Genomic DNA, 16,338 nt, shown 5'->3' with positions numbered 1-16,338 from the left:
TAGTGCTTTTCATAAATCACTTTTTAACCGTGCCTTAAAAAAAACATTTATTTTAGGTTTCAAACATTCAAATACACATAACTACAAGCAAAACATTCTATTTAAGGTTTGTAAAATACACATGGATGTCTCTATAACTGGACAATGTGCTTTATTCACAGTCACTTACCTTCATGTATTTTGAAAGAAAATTATGAATAAACATGATGTAAATCCAGCAGCTCAAATCTCTTCTGAGGTTGATATTAGAAGGGATACAGCTGCGATCAGAAGTTAATGAGAAGTATTTCTATTATTAATTAAATTGCGCATTAATTGTATTTTATTAGCATCTACCCCCAGTTCAACCCTTAACCCAACCCTCACAGTATTTGAAAAGTATTGATGTTGTATAGTGTCACAAAAATGATGCTGTATTGATGCGAGAATCCTCAGTTGTATTCCATCTAGACTTCACCACGCTGCAGCTGAGGATACTTCGCAACTGTATCCCTTCTAGCCACAACACTGGTGCCCATTACCCATCGTATAACAAATAATACAATTGGTATTATTGTTTAAAAGACAAAACAAATGTTCGATTACATTTTGAGAATTAATAGATTTTACTTAATAGTCACAAAAACTCATGCAGGAGTGTTAGCTGGAGTATTTAAAACTCTCACGTCAAAGGGTTAATGGAACAATCATGATTTTTCAGTCACAGTCATATTATATTATATTATATTATATTATATTATTCTGTGTTTTATTATATGATATTATACTTTATTATATTATTATACATTTTATTATATTATATTATATTAGATTACATTATACTGTATTTTATTATATTAAACTATATTATATTAGATTAGATCAAATTAGATTGTTAGATTATACTGTATTGTATTATATTACATTGTATTATATTGTATTCAAATGTATTTTATTACACTGTATTATTTTATATTGTATTATATTATTTCGTATTACGCTGTTATATTATACTGTATTATATTTTATTATAGTATATTATATTTTAGTATATTATACTATATTATATTATATTATGTTATATTATATTATATTATATTAAAAGCTCAAATGTTGATCTTCATATCTGCAAAGAACATAATGCAGTGTTTTATGTAACTCTGAGTCTGTTATTTGTTTGGAGCTGCTCCTTCAACATAATGGCCTCTCGACATATTTAACATTAGTCATTGGAAAAAAAAATTGTCATCTCATCATTGGGAAAATTGAAGAGCCTTGGTGACCAGCTGCTTCTAGCAGATATTGACAGGCTATTAATTGTCCAGGCTCATAGTGATTTGTGCTCTGGGTCCAGACCCGTGTCCCTGCGGGTCTGCGCTTCTCTGCGCCTGCTCTTTTCTGTTGGCCACTGCAGTTTTGTTGATTGCGACAAACACAGGAGTGCCTCTCAGTGGGCCAGTAATTGAGCCCACGGATCTCTGAGCTTCAGCACAATAAAGCAAAACACTGACACCGGCACTAAGTCAAACACACACACACACACACACACACACACACACACACACACACACACACACACACTCCCTGGGTCTAAATGGCACGGGTGATGGAGCAATTAAACACTGCACCATCCGTATCCATATTAGGACTGAGCATTTTCTTTTGAGGATGGGTTACCTGTGTGTGTGTGTGTGTGTGTGTGTGTGTGTGTGTGTGTGTGTGTGTGTGTGTGTGTGTGTGTGTGTGTGTGTGTGTGTGTGTGTGTGTGTGCGTGCGTGCGTGTGTGTCGCTCCAGTCGACTGCCTCTCGGCTCCTCCTCCTTCCCTCTGGCATCCTAATGAAGGCATTATCTCGACAAGTCACGGAACATGAAACTGCTGTAATTCGGCTTTTATCAACGTGTTTGCCGGCCGGGAAACATCCTTGCCAGCTCAAATGAAAGCCGAACGCTTTTTGATGTTTTTCTCTTACATTTATTCTTTTACTGAGATTGATTGGAAAGGGCGTTATGACTTGAGTGTTTGATTGGTCTCATAAAATCAGACTTTAACTGTACTACAGTATACAAGGTTTAGTCTATATACTGCTGTTTATTCTGGGAAAGAACTGCATAGAGAGAGAGAGAAAGAGAGAGAGAGAGAGAGAGCGTTGCATTAGGGCTGGGCGATATGGCAAAAATCTTGACATTTATATTCCAAATTGATTGATAATAATAAATATTACGATATAAGTTGTTAATGCTGCCACATTTAAAAAATGTATCCCAACAATGACTGAAGCCACAGAAATGAGAGGGACCATTAAATGGCATAACATATTTTCGGCTGATAATTTTTCGGTGAAAATTTAGTACATCTCTAATATCAACACACTTCTAGATTCCCATTGTTGCACATTTCTGCTGTGTGATCGGCTCTTAGATCGATATAGATTAAAAAAAGTTACAGAGCTTATTGTTATTAATAATTGTAATATCATTTATTAGCCCAGCCCTAATTTGCTTGCATGCATTTAGCAGTAAATGTGTTTTTTACTGAAACTTTATTAAAAGTACTTAGACTTTATTGTAATTTAGGGACCGTGTAGACTAAACTAGACAATACAATAAGACAAGTGAGAAGAGTATAAAATGTTCTCTTACAATACAAATGACTGTATTGCATCTTTATGATACATAATAAGAGGGGGAAGCTGGGTGTAACCTTTTTGCTATGCTTTTTGTAGTATGTTCTTATAATTTTTTGTCTATATAGAGCAGGGGTGCCCAAACTTTGTCTTATAAAGGGACAAAAAACAAATTTGATTGAGCTGTGGGCCAAGGTTAAATATACCAAACCATATTACTTTAAATTGTCCATGGGTAGTTTCCTAATGTATTTGCTAAAATTTCAAAATAACTAGAAAATGTTGCTTTAAAACATATTATTAATGATGCAGTATAATTTTTTAGATTTTGAAATTAACTGATAGTACAACATAAACAATCTCATTTATAACACAATGGTGTTCAATGCTGAATACACTAGTCGAGCTGCTCCTGCCTTAATTTGCTCTCCGATGTCTTGTGCATGGTCATGATCTGTTAACTGACAGTTTCTACATTTTAAAATTCTGATTCATTTACAATATTTAATTGAAACATTAATTTTTTGTAGCTCCTCAATTAAACAAAGAAACTAAAGGTTGCGTTAAATTTGAAATGACGATCTCTGTTAAAGGCATTTGGCCAAACTAACTCTCCATCAGTCTCCCTCTCTTTTCAGATGGGATGGTGGGCCAAATCAAAGGTTACCATGGGCCAACTTTGGCCCACAGGCCCCTCTGATATAGAGAACACTGAGGAAAATAAACACAATCTCATAAAACATCGAGATTTTTAAATTCACTATATTGGAGTGGGTGGAGCTTAAGATCTCTTGGCACTCTGGAGTGGAGCTCTCTGATTGGCTGAAATAAATTGAATTAATGTCAACAGATGGGTTTTAGCAAAGCTTATTGTTGCAATCAATCAGTGAACAACCTCAGAGCTCACAACAGGCCTGTCTTTAAAGGTTAAGGCTCTATTGTTAAAAATCAATCTCCTCTGGACTAAATCAATAGGTGTTTACTTCCGGATCCCAAATGTTCACTAAATTATTGGTCATTTTTAATTGCCACTTTCCATGATGAAGACTTAATTAGTGCCGGGAAGACCCTTTTTTCCCTTTTCATTCTTTTTCCCCCCCCCCATACTTTGATTGTTTTATGCATTATGTGAGAAATCAAACCCATAAGCTTGCATTGCTATCTGGATGCATTATAATATACTAGGGCTGCACAATATTTGAAAGATTTTGCGATATAAGTACAATTTCACCAGATCACTTTAATACCTCTATTTGAAAAGTCTTTAGATTGATTAGATTGAAATATAAATTTATTTTTGTAATTTATTATATACATATAAAAAACAAACAACAAGTCATGAATAAACACAATTGAGCGAATATTAAAGTGAAAAATACTGAGCTTTGTGTTTTTTAAGAGAGTCTAGCAGTATTCAGGTACAGAATTTAAATAATCAAGTGTAAAATAACACTAGTGTAAATATATAAATGTTAACATTTTTAAATGTAAAATAACACAGTCTTCATCATAGAAGTAATTCAATACAGATAATCACTGTTAAAGCACTACTAAAATGCTTTAACTCTTTAAACTTAAAATGCTCACATAGTCATTGGTCTTAAAAACACATGCAGATGATAAACTTTCACTCTATTATGGTTTAATTCTGCAGCATCTCCACAAATCTTGTGTGTTTTGACCTGTGGCTTCTGGTCATCTATAATCCCAACTCAACATTGCAAACAGTATCTTGCAGATGCGGATGCACACATTGTAATATCGATGTTCAAATGATATGTTGTTTGCCCCATAGTATACTGTTGGCTATAGAACTCCTGTTAGGAGTACTGAAATGTCTGGATGTTGTTGGATGAGTCTGTATGGGTGTTCATGTCACAAACGTTGCTTATTTATTTTGCCAGAGTACGATGAGAGGCTCTAGAGATGTTTATATCCATGCTGATTCCTCAGCACAGAATGTACAAAATACAAATCATTGTGTTTGTCAGGGAACCGCTCTTCATTGTGAATATAGAGGTGCAGGTGTGCTTGTCTTGTGTGGCAGTAGTAACCACACTTCTCTCTCTGAACAGTTATTTAGCAAGTTTTACTTTTTCACTATCCTTCATGCAAAACATTTTTGTCAGTGAGTGATATCAACTGAAGTTAGTAACTGTGGATTTCTGCTCAGCCATGGATTATTTGCATTCATAGAGTAAATCAGAGGAATGGATGAGTCGAGGAGCAAAGGCATGCTGCTAGTTAGGAAAAATCATTGCAATATTTTTGTTTTGCCATGATGTATATATGTTGGGATATGATTATAATTTCAGCATATGATTTGAATAGCTCTACTTGAAAAGATTTCATTAATTTAGACCATCTGGGATGATCAAGTATTTTTCTGTGCAGTGCATCTGCATGAATTATAATAAATTACGAGCAAAATACATAAATAAACAGTGCGCAGTGGGTTTCTGTCGAGTCTAACAGTCTTCAAGTACAGAAATGGAACAATTAAATGTAAAATAACATGGTCATCATTGTATGAATGGAAAAAAAAATATTTCTTTATATTCAAATCTTTAAATAATAATTTAATCCTGTGACTATTACAGATACAAGCATTTCTATATCAATGCTCAGATGATATATTGTTTAGCCCTACTACTAGTTGATATACAAACACACGCACAGACAGAGAGACAGTCTGCCAGCCACATGCACGCATACGTACATGCTCAGGATTATAGTGCAGATGCTCACGCAAGGAGCTGTGATTTTGCTTCATCAAGTGCATGTCTCATGTAATCCTTCCTATTACATTCATGCACACACATGGCCTCTGGTGATTAGTGGTGCTTCTGCGTCACTATTCTAACTCTGTCTTTCACTTCCTTTCAGCCCCAATTTCACTTTGAATTCAAATGTACATTTTTCAACTTCTGTGGTTTTATTTTCACTTATTTTATTAAGCATTTCAGGGGTGTTTCATGCTTGATTCCAGTTCCACTTAATTCACTTTCAGTTGTGTTCAAGTGTCTGTTTGTTTCCACTTTCAACTAAAATTACTTTTGAGTTTTTTTTTTTTGGTTCCTCTTTTTGGCTACAAAATTTAATAGGACTTTTTTTTTATGTCTGTTCAGTTCACATTCACATTCACATACAGCTTAGGTAAATCACATTTAAATCTGACTTACTGCCAATTTCTTTCAAATATTTCCTTTATTTATTTATATATATATATATATATATATATATATATATATATATATATATATATATATATATATATATATATATATATATATATTTTATATTTTTTTTATTTTCTTTTTAGGTACACTCCAGTTGGTTATTATTTCCAGTTTGATCACTTTTATTGTAGTCGTTTCATTTATCAAAGTTTTTGTTATTTTATATTTATTTATTTTTCTGAAAAAATCTGGAAATTACTTTAGCAATATTTAACAATATTAAATTACTTTAGCAAACAAGTGTTTAGATTTCAATTCCACCAATTATTTGCACTCCAGGTCATACTTAGTTCCAGTTCATTTATTTTTATTTGCATTGTTTTATTTATAATATATATTTTTTCAATTTCAAAATTTGTTACTTTAATTTACTTTTATTCCTTTTCATTATTTGTGCATCTTTATTTCAGAACAATTCTTACTTAATAGCTATTTAAATCGTATTCATGTTCAGTTTTGGGTTGATTCACATTTATTTAGGTTTCAGTGTATTTTTATATTTAAATTTCAGGAACAATTCAGCAACATTTCCAATTTAAGAATTTCTGTGACTCTACCTTCTCCACATTTTTGCCCTAAATAGGTTAATTTCCCAATATTTGCTTATCTTGTATTCGATGCCAGTTCACATTTGAAGGATCTTAAATTACTTGATTTTAAATTACTTAATTAAGTGTTTAGATTTCAATTACCCCAAATGTTTTCAATTATTTTTTTTATTTTTATATATTTTTTTAGTTGCCCTCCAGTTTATTATTAGTTCCAGTTCATTCACTTTTATTAATTTCACTTTATTTTAATTATAAAATCTTTTTCCATTTCAAAGTTTTTGTTATTTTTTTCTTTATTTACTTTTATTCCTTTTCATTATTTGTGCTTTTCTCTAGAATTTATTTCAGAACAGTTCTCACTTAATGAATATTTAAATTATATTCATGTTTAGTTTTGGTTGATTCATATTTATTTAGTTTTCAGTGTATTTTTTATTCTAATTTCAGCAACAATTCAGCTACATTTCCTTTTTAAGAGTTTTTGTTACTCTACTCTCTTCACATTTATCCCCACAAGTAGGTTATTTTCAAATATCTTGTGTTGTATTCACATTTAAAGGATCCTAAATAACATGATTTAAAAATAATGTAACAAACAAAGGTGTAAATTTCAGTTACACCGATTATTTTAAAATATTTATACATTTTCTTTTCAGTTGCACTCAGTTCATTTTTAGTTCCAGTTCATTCACATTTATTTAGATCCACTTACATTTATAATAATTATTTCTTTTCATTTCAAAGTTGTTGTTATTTATATTTATTTACTTTTATCCATTTTCATTTTTTGTGCTTCTCTAGAATTTAGTTTAGTGCAATTCTTGCTTATTGTTAGTTAAATCATATTTATGTTCAGTTTTTCGTTGATTAACATTGATTAAGAATTTCAGTGACCATACTTACTGCACATCACCCCCCCCCCCTAAAAAAAGAAGTTATTTTCCAATATTTGTAAATTTTGTATTCAGTTTTTTTTTTTTTTTTTTTGTATTCACATTTAAAGGATCCTACTAAATGACTTGATCTTTAATTAGTTTGTCAATTCCACCACAACATTTAAAAACTGTGTAAAATCTGTTTTGTTTATATACGTGCACAATATGATTTGACATTCAGGTTTAGTTTGGTGTTTTTGTGCCAGTTCTTGACCTCCTCTCTGAAACCTTTCCTTTTCCCTCTTTGTCTTCCTGTCTGTCCTGCTCTTGTTCACCCTTTACACACAATGTCAGGACAGAGGGCTCTTCCTATCTCTACTCTGCATTTAATTATGCATCAGATTAGAGGCCTGTGTGTGTCTGTAATACAATTACTGCAGCATGAGAGTGTGTTATCTTGCGTACTGAAACTGAAGCAATTTTGATAGCACCACACCAATGTGTCCTTCTGTAATATAGAAGGAAGTTTCTTCTCCAGTTACTTCTGAGATACAGTAGAGTAGCTTTAAAAATATATGTGGTCCACTGTGTTTGACCCAGTGGATCTCACTCAGTCACCATGTAATGTACAGCATGAGAGTCCAATCTGTTTAATGGGTTTCACTTTCAACCAGTGCATTCATTTATAGTTTTACATTTTACACATATGGCGGATGCTATTAACTAAATGTACAGTTTATCAATTCAGACATGCCTTCGGAATCGAACCCACAACCGATATTGTTGCAAGCACTAGGATTCACGGTTTGAGCTACAGAAATTGGCAACTCATTTTAGAGGATATAACAAGAGAATGTAGGATGAATTTTAAACTTTTGAGATCAAATTCATTTATTTCCTCAAAATTCTACACACAACACCCCATAATGACAATGTAAAGAAAGATTTTTTTTTTTAATTGTTCCAAATATGTTAAAAATAAAACAGCTGAAAAATAACATGTATAGAAGTATTTAAAGCCTTTGCCGTGAAGCTCTAAATTGAGCTCAGTTGCATTCTGTTTCCACTGATCATTCTTGAGATGTTTCAGCAGCTTAATTGGAGTTCACCTGTGGTAGATTTAGTTGATTGGACATGATTTGAAAAGGCATACACCTTTCTATATAAGGTCCCAGGGTAGACGGTGCATGTCAAAGCACAAACCAAGCATGAAGACAAAGGAATTGTCTGTAGACCGAATTGCCTCAAGGCACAAGGCTGGGGAAGGTTACAGAAAAATTTCTGCTGCTCTGAAAGTTCCAATGAGCACAGCGGCCTCCATTTTTCGTAAGTGGAAGATGTTTGGAACCACCGGGACTCTTCCTAGAGCTGGCTGGCCATCTAAGCACAGTGATTGGGGGAGAAGGGCCTTAGTTAGGGAGGGTATAAATAACCCGATGATCATTCTGTCTGAGCTCCAGCGTTCTTCTGTGGAGAGAGGACCATCTTAAACCATCAGACCTCTCAGACCATAGGAAACAAAATTCTTTGGTCTGAGGAGACTAAAATTGAACTCGTTGGAGTGAATGCCAGACATTACGCTCATCACCAGGCTAATACCATCCCTACAGTAAAGCATAGTGGTGGCAGCATCATGCTGTGGGGATGTTTTTCAGCAGCAGGAACTGGAAGACTAGTCAGGATAGAGGGAAAGATGAATGCAGCAATGTAAAGAGACATTCTGAATGAAAGCCTGCTTCAGAGTGCTCTTAACCTCTGACTGGGCCGATAGTTCATCTTCCAGCAGGACAATGAGCCAGAGCACAGCGGCAAAATATTAATGGAGTGGCTTGACAACAACTCAGTGAATGTTCTTGAGCGGCCCAGCCAGAGCCCAGACCTACATCCTATTGAACATCTCTAGAGAGATCTGAAAAGGTCTTTACACTGTTGCTTCCCATCCAACCTGTTAGAGCTTGAGAGGTACTGCAAAGAGGAATGGGCAAAAATTCTTAAAGACAGGTGTGCCAAGCTTGTGGCATCATATTCAAAAAGGCGTAAGGCTGTAATTGCTGCCAAAGGTGCATCAACAAAGTATTGAGCAAAGTCTGTGAATGCTTGCACGTGATTTTATTTATTTATTTATTTATTACTTATTTATTTTTTATTTATTTATTTTTATTATTTTGCAACAGTTTCCAAAAAACTTTGACATTTTTTATTACATTTTATTTATTTATTTTTTATTTTTTGATAAATTTGCAACAATTTCCAAAAAATAAAAAAAACCCATTGTCATTATGGGGTATTGTGGGTAGAATTTTAAGGAAATAAATACATTTAATCCAATTTGGAATAAGGCTGTAACATTAAAAAATGTGGATAGAGTGAAGCGCTATCAATACTTTCCAGCTGCACTGTACACATTCTGTACAGACAATGCACACTTAAAAAATGACGTTTTGTTTGTTCAAACAACAGTTCTTGAGTTTGAGACGACTTGATTATTTTGTTCTATCCACTTACATTTGTAAAAATTAATTAGTTAACTTAATTCCTTTGTTTTCACAACACAAATTGATTGTGTGGAATCCAGCATTTTTTACAGTGTACACACAGTTTTTACAGAAAGTGAATTGAACATAAAACAATTAAGTTCGACAAAAAAACCTCACGAGTTAAGTTGTTTTCATCTCAATTGTAATGAGCAGTTTGAACAAACACTCAAAGGTACTTTTTTGAGTGCACACAGAATGACACAAATGACTCAAGCTAATAACACAACCGCATATACATCTTTTATTTTCTCGTATTGTCTTCAACTCTCAATTCACAGGATCACATGGGTTGAATGTGATCCAGTAATGGGGATTTGGTGCCATCTTGGCTCTCGTGTGCCTCTGCGGTTGGAGAGAGTGGGGTCAGTGTTGGCCAGCAGTAAAAGAGCTCTGGAGGAAAGCAGTGTTTGTGCCAGTGACATGCTAAGGGTTAATCTTCCACTGGGTCACAGGGCAAGATGGGAGAGGATGTAATCCTGTTAGCTTGGAGCATGTCTGTTGTGTGTGCGTGTGTATGCGTGTGATTGCATATGTGGATGGATAACACCTAATCTAGTTCAGAGAGTGGACAAGGCAGAATAGGGCAGTGAAAATAGACTGGAAAAAAATAATAGGTCTAAACCACGGGCAGCACAATATGTGTGAAAAAGATAATGGATGCATGCGCAAAATGTTCAATCAAACAAGCGTCCAAATCAAAAAGGGCACTCAGCTTCCAGTGGATGTGCTGGTTAAGTTGATTAGATGGGGTGTTTTTTGTGTAACATGTCTTTTCAGAAGTGACATTTTATCAACAATAGGACAGAATCATGGTTTCATTGTGTTTTACAAAAACATTAAAAGGAATAAAAGCTTTTCTGATTTTCGTTTTGTGTGTGTGTGTCTGGTTTTTATAGCCATTTCAAAAACGTTTTTTGGTTGCATAGTATGCTGTCTTGTAAGGGAACTTGGGTGATTTTTATGGAAGGCTTCAAGTATGCATTATATTTTTTCAGCAATTATTTTAAAATACTAAGCGAATATGCAATGATTGATTGGCCAGAAATTGAAGCTGGCTGATTTTGACTCCAAAGTTAAGGGGTTTTTCTGTTTTATTACAAGTTTAAAATGTTTTACCTCCAGTCTCCAGACAGTGAATTTACTTTACACTACATTTGCATTTATAATTAACCTCTCTGTTTTCATTTCTTTGAAGATGTTTTATTTGCATCATTTCACAAAGCTAAAATCACCAAACCACTCTTTTTTGCCACAGATTTTGTGATTATGCCTTAATTTAATTGTAAAAAATGTATTATGTGTACTTCACGAAAATGACATTAGTTATAGTTTGTGATTAAAACAGCAGTTTTTTATATTTTTGATCATTTTTGTTGTGGCTAGTTTAGCATTTTCATCTTTATTTTCATATTTTTAGCTTTCACATGTACTTTGTTACTAAAAAATAATAAAAATGGTATATAAATAGCATAAAACTGCATAACTAGCAACATAACTTTTTTTTAGTAACGAGTAATCAAATGAATTACTGTTTCCCCCGTTACAGTTGCCTTGCTGACAATAACATACCTGTTACTATGATTGAAAACACTGAAGCGGTTTTCATGCGAGCAGCGTCTCACTCAGCCATAGGACCTCTTTTTCTTTGGGGTGTGTGTGTGTGCGTGTGTGCGCATGTGTGTGTTCGGAGCTGGGGCAGGACACATAACCAATCAGTGATGATGATTGGTGTACATGAATGTGGTGTAGCTGAGAACGTCATAATAAAGTACAGAAGGGTAGAGTAGAGAAAAGTAGAGAAGGGCAGGCGTTCACACACAAGCGCACACAGTCAGTCACACACACCAACGACCAGAACTATGGCAAATCCAACAAGTTCAAAGGTAGCGATTGCAAAGTGAAAATATGAGCACTACTTTTCCCTCATTGACGTGAAAAGCAAGAATGTTTATGTATCATGCAACTAATATCCAGGAAAAAAACTAGTCTCTCTGCGTCTGTGACAAGTAATTGTAATCTAATGAAGCACCTCACATCGTCACAGCTAATAGCAGGAACTCTGCTACCAAAGGAGGAGACAAAGCCATGGCATCAAAGCAAATAAAACTTTATTTTTCTTCACCGAAAACACTTATTACTCAGATAGAATCAAACAAAATAATATCTACAGTAGATATATAGTTGAGGACATGCTGCTGTTGGTGAAAAAGGAGCTGAGCTGAAAGGCAAAGCTCTCGATTTACAGGTCAATCTATGTTCCTACTCTCACCTATAGTCATGAGCTTTAAATCGTGACCGAAAGGATGAGATTTCTGATACCAAAATGAGTTTCCTTCGAAGGGTTGCAGAGCGCACTCTTATGGATAGGTTGAGGAGCTCTGACATCCAGGAGGAGCTCGGAGTAGAGCCGCTGCTCCTCCACATCGAGAGAAGTCAGCTGAGGTGGCTCGGGCATCTTTTTCGGATGCCTCCTGGACACCTACCTAGGGAGGTGTTCCAGGCATGTCCCACCGGGAGGAGGCCTCGAGGAAGACCCGGGAAACATTTGAGGGACTATGTCTCTCGGCTAGCCTGGGAACGCCTCGGGATCCCACCGGAAGAGCTTGAGGAAGTGTCTGGGGAGAGGGAAGTCTAGAGTTCTCTCCTAAAACTGCTGCCCACGCGACCCCGTCCCCGGAAAAGCAGCAGAAGAATATGAACATTCTCAACACTGATTAATATTATAAAGTATATAAAAGTAAATAAACTCACATTGGTTGCTCTAATTTGAAATGATACAGATTAGGGCTATGCGATATTAGAAAAAAATTGTCATTGCTATGTTTTGTTTTTCTGCGACGTGAATATAATTTCACAAAATTCTGCATTGTGACTAGGGCTGCACCATTAATAGAAAAAAAGATCACAATCTCGATTCTACGCTAAATGCGATCTTAATTCAGCTTTTCTGCAATTCAACAAATTATATTTGTTAAGGAAAGAAAAGAAGCCTGAAGGCAAACGCACAAGACTTTACAGCAACATTGATACATCTAAATGGTGTTAAAAGTGTCACATACTGTATTTATAAGGTATAATTCTCCAAAAAAATAATTTCTGTCTTAATGTAATGATGTGTTCACGGCCGCCAAATCACATGTGAGCTGACCGTGAGCTGTTTGTTTACTACTGAGAGGACGCGTGCATGTGATAGCCAATGATGATTTCATAGGCTCTGAATAACAACTAGTTAAGTTGTAAATAACGTTCAGTTTGTTCCACAAAGTGATCGTTTGAGAGCCGAATGGAGAATATGATTTGCATGTGTGTGTGTTTTTTTTTTCCTCACAGTGATGGCAGCCGTGAGCTGCACTCAGAAGTGAAAGTGATAAAAGCATTACGACATTGATGTTTTTTTCTTTTATAGCACAAATAAAATGTTGTACATGAGAATAAATCTTTACTGGGTCAGTTGAACTATTCTAGCCTATATAATGCATGAAGGAATCTGATAATGACAAATGTCTGATTTTATCAGTGAAAAAAATGGTCTAATAATGTTGTCAATGACAGATTGCAAGCATGTGTCTCAAACATAATAATTCAACTTCAGAATTATGAATAGTTGTGTTCTGATGTCATCACTTCACTGTGAATTAACAAACAGGACATATTTAAAGTCTGTTCAAGTCAACCATGGGGTATATGCCGAAGCATGCTAATAGGACTTTTAATTTGCCAGTAACCTGGGTTAAGCGCTTCCGGCGAATGGAATGCCAATGCAAAATCCGGTGCGTTTAAGGTCTGTTTTCTGTTAAAATCAGCGATCTCCACTAGCCGAGTGATATCCGATCTAAAGTGGGTCTCAGATTGTACAAGAAGCACTGCATTAAATTACATTTCCCCCGCCATGTCTTTATAATATGAGCATTTATTTTATCCCAGTATATTTAATGGAGCTTCTGCGTTAGCCCGTCGATTCTGACGGGCGCGTGCGAGTAAACAGCTTTTTGTCTCATTTTACGCTTGAGCAACCAAATAAATGCTAAAGTTTATTTAACTGAATGTATTTTAATGACATTACAACATCAATGCTGTATAAGGAACCGTATAAAATGGAAACAAGTTCACAATAACAGGTCACCAGAAGTGTATCAGCATGGAAACAGCACTAGCTCGGCATATACCCTATTGCAAGTCTATACAAAATTTAGTCTTTTAACAAACAGTAGAACTACACACAGGCCTAATAGTATTACTGTTATTTTACCACATATTTGAGAAATAACAACAACAATAGCCTACTTGTATTAAACTTTATTTTACATCTACAGAATCGTTAGAAAATTGTGATGTTGATTTTAAGTAAAAAAAAAAATTGTTATTCTCATTTTAGCCAGAATCGTGCAGCCCTAATTGGGACTATTGCAGATGCACACATTGCGATATCAATGCAGAAACAATACCTCAGTACAGGGGTCACCAAACCTGTTCCTGGAGGGCCGGTGACCTGCAGATTTTAGCTCCAACCCTAATTAAACACACCTGTACATGCTAATCAAGTTTTTACTACGTAGGTATACTTGAAACAACCAGGCAGGTGTGGTGAGGCAAGTTGGAGCTAATCCCTGCAGAGACACCGGCCCTCCAGGACCAAGATTGGTGACCCCTGCCTTAGTATATTATCACGACCCATGGATATTTATTTTGTTTTGCCTGTAATTTTTTTTTCCCTTCCTTATTTTAAATTGTCAACCACTCACTTGCAAAACTATGCACCATGGATTCAGCTAAAAATCTGAAAGTCATCTGCAGTATATCTTAGATTTCTCTAGGGTGAGTAAACTCACAGCTAATTTACGTGAACTATCCCTTCAAAGTGACAACCCACTAGATTTTGGCCTGAATCCAGTTAGAAGACCAGCTCGACTTCATTTCTCAGAATGTCTTGCTTAAGCGTGTGTTAAATTAGACAGCGTTGATGTTTGCAGTCTGTGTCAAGCTGATGTGTTTATTGAGAAGAGCTGGGCGAATGAAAGCCGACAATATTACGCCATGAGGAAATCGCCAGTCAGGCCTATTGCACAACATGCATGTAGATATGTGGTAATCTTCTGTTCACACTGGCCATGGGCACAGTTCTGTTGTCACTCCACTTCTTAGTGTTTCAGTAATGATGCTGATTCAGAGGGACAAACACTTACAAGAGGCTTGTTTGGATGTGTAGATCATGCACCATCATTTTAGCTGACACAAGTTTATTTAAGGACACAATTTGACTCTGATATTTCTTTATATACAGTGGGGGAAATAATTATTGAATGTCACCATTTTTCTCAGAAAACATATTTCTAAAGATGCTGTTGACTTGAAATTTTTACTGGATCCATCAATCGTTTTTTTATGTGCATATCCAAAATGTGCATAAAAATAGGTCAATGGAAACTAAGGTTGGGCGATGTCGACCATTTTGGCATCGTACGTTGTCTAATTTGAAACATCGTGATGGACGATGGCATTGTCGTCATAGGCGGCGGTGAATTAATTATAAATAATGAATTAATTCATAAAAAATTTATTATTTGTAGCCTACTGTTTTAACTACCTGACCCGCATGGTCTTTGTTTCACCTATACACAAATCATACAGTTAAATGAATAAGGATAAGTTACATACATAATTACCACCTGTCAATCACTTTTTCCACATTACTTGTGAATAGGCGTAAAAAGGCAGAGTGATCTGTGTCGTTATAATGGCATCGGTAAAAAAGGTGCAAAACCAACAGGAACCAACCAACAGTATCTGAGGTGTTCACTAAAATTACTAAGTACAAGTGTGAAAGTGAAAGATTTAAGTAGCCTACTGACCCGCTGACTGCCTGGACCTGCTGTCTCGAGCACATGACAGTGTGTGTACTTAAGCGTGTGTGGTCACGTGATGTGCATTTTCAGCAGTAGTGTGGAAGGAGGGCTGCTCTGAAATACTAAACGACAGTGTGGATGTTGATCATTTTCGTTCTAAAATGCCATTTAAAAACTATTTTTAAATGTGTATGAGTGTGTATTTTTCGCGAGCGGATTTGGGGTGGAGGATCGCAATCCCTTATGGTGTCCGTCGGTCATCAGGGATGGACGATGGCATTGTCTATCAGCCCAACCCTAATTGAAACATAGCTATCAATCCAAAACACAGCCAATGGAACTCTCAAATGTTTTCAGAGAAAGAAAATCAAGCTGTAGAATGGCCCAGCCAATCACCTGACTTGAATTTAATAGGAAATACAAAATAAAGCTCAGATTTGATAGACGAAACCCACAGAACTACCAAGACTTTTACACACTGTTGAAGTCTGTGAAATACTCACACCCGAGCAATGCAGGAAAGAAAGAAAGAAAGTAAGAAAGAAAGAAGAAACAGGTTGAAAATGCATAATTTTCTAGATTTAAAAGTAACTTGATCTTGATTTGGGCATGTTTAGAACTTTTTTCCCCCCAAAAATGTTATTTGATGTGGATAATAAGCTTAAAGCAGTTTTAATATTTTATGTGCA

The 16,338-nt window shown here is 35.3% G+C and overlaps 1 protein-coding gene and 1 long non-coding RNA gene across 25 annotated transcripts in view; both read left to right on the top strand.

The window, feature by feature from the left end:
* Nucleotides 1-16,338, top strand: part of camk2g1 (calcium/calmodulin-dependent protein kinase (CaM kinase) II gamma 1) — a 155,891-nt gene that overhangs the window by 52,894 nt on the left and 86,659 nt on the right.
* Nucleotides 9,576-16,168, top strand: LOC147841455 (uncharacterized). Its single transcript, XR_015504440.1, has 3 exons — nt 9,576-11,812; nt 11,851-13,486; nt 13,984-16,168. It is a non-coding gene; the product is annotated as an uncharacterized LOC147841455 (long non-coding RNA).

The sequence above is a fragment of the Danio rerio genome, chromosome 12 (assembly GCF_052040795.2).
Source record: "Danio rerio strain M-AB ecotype USA chromosome 12, GRCz13ab, whole genome shotgun sequence".
NCBI lineage: Eukaryota > Metazoa > Chordata > Actinopteri > Cypriniformes > Danionidae > Danio > Danio rerio.
Note: the sequence above shows the minus strand (reverse complement) of the source record. Positions and strands in the feature narration are given on the sequence as shown.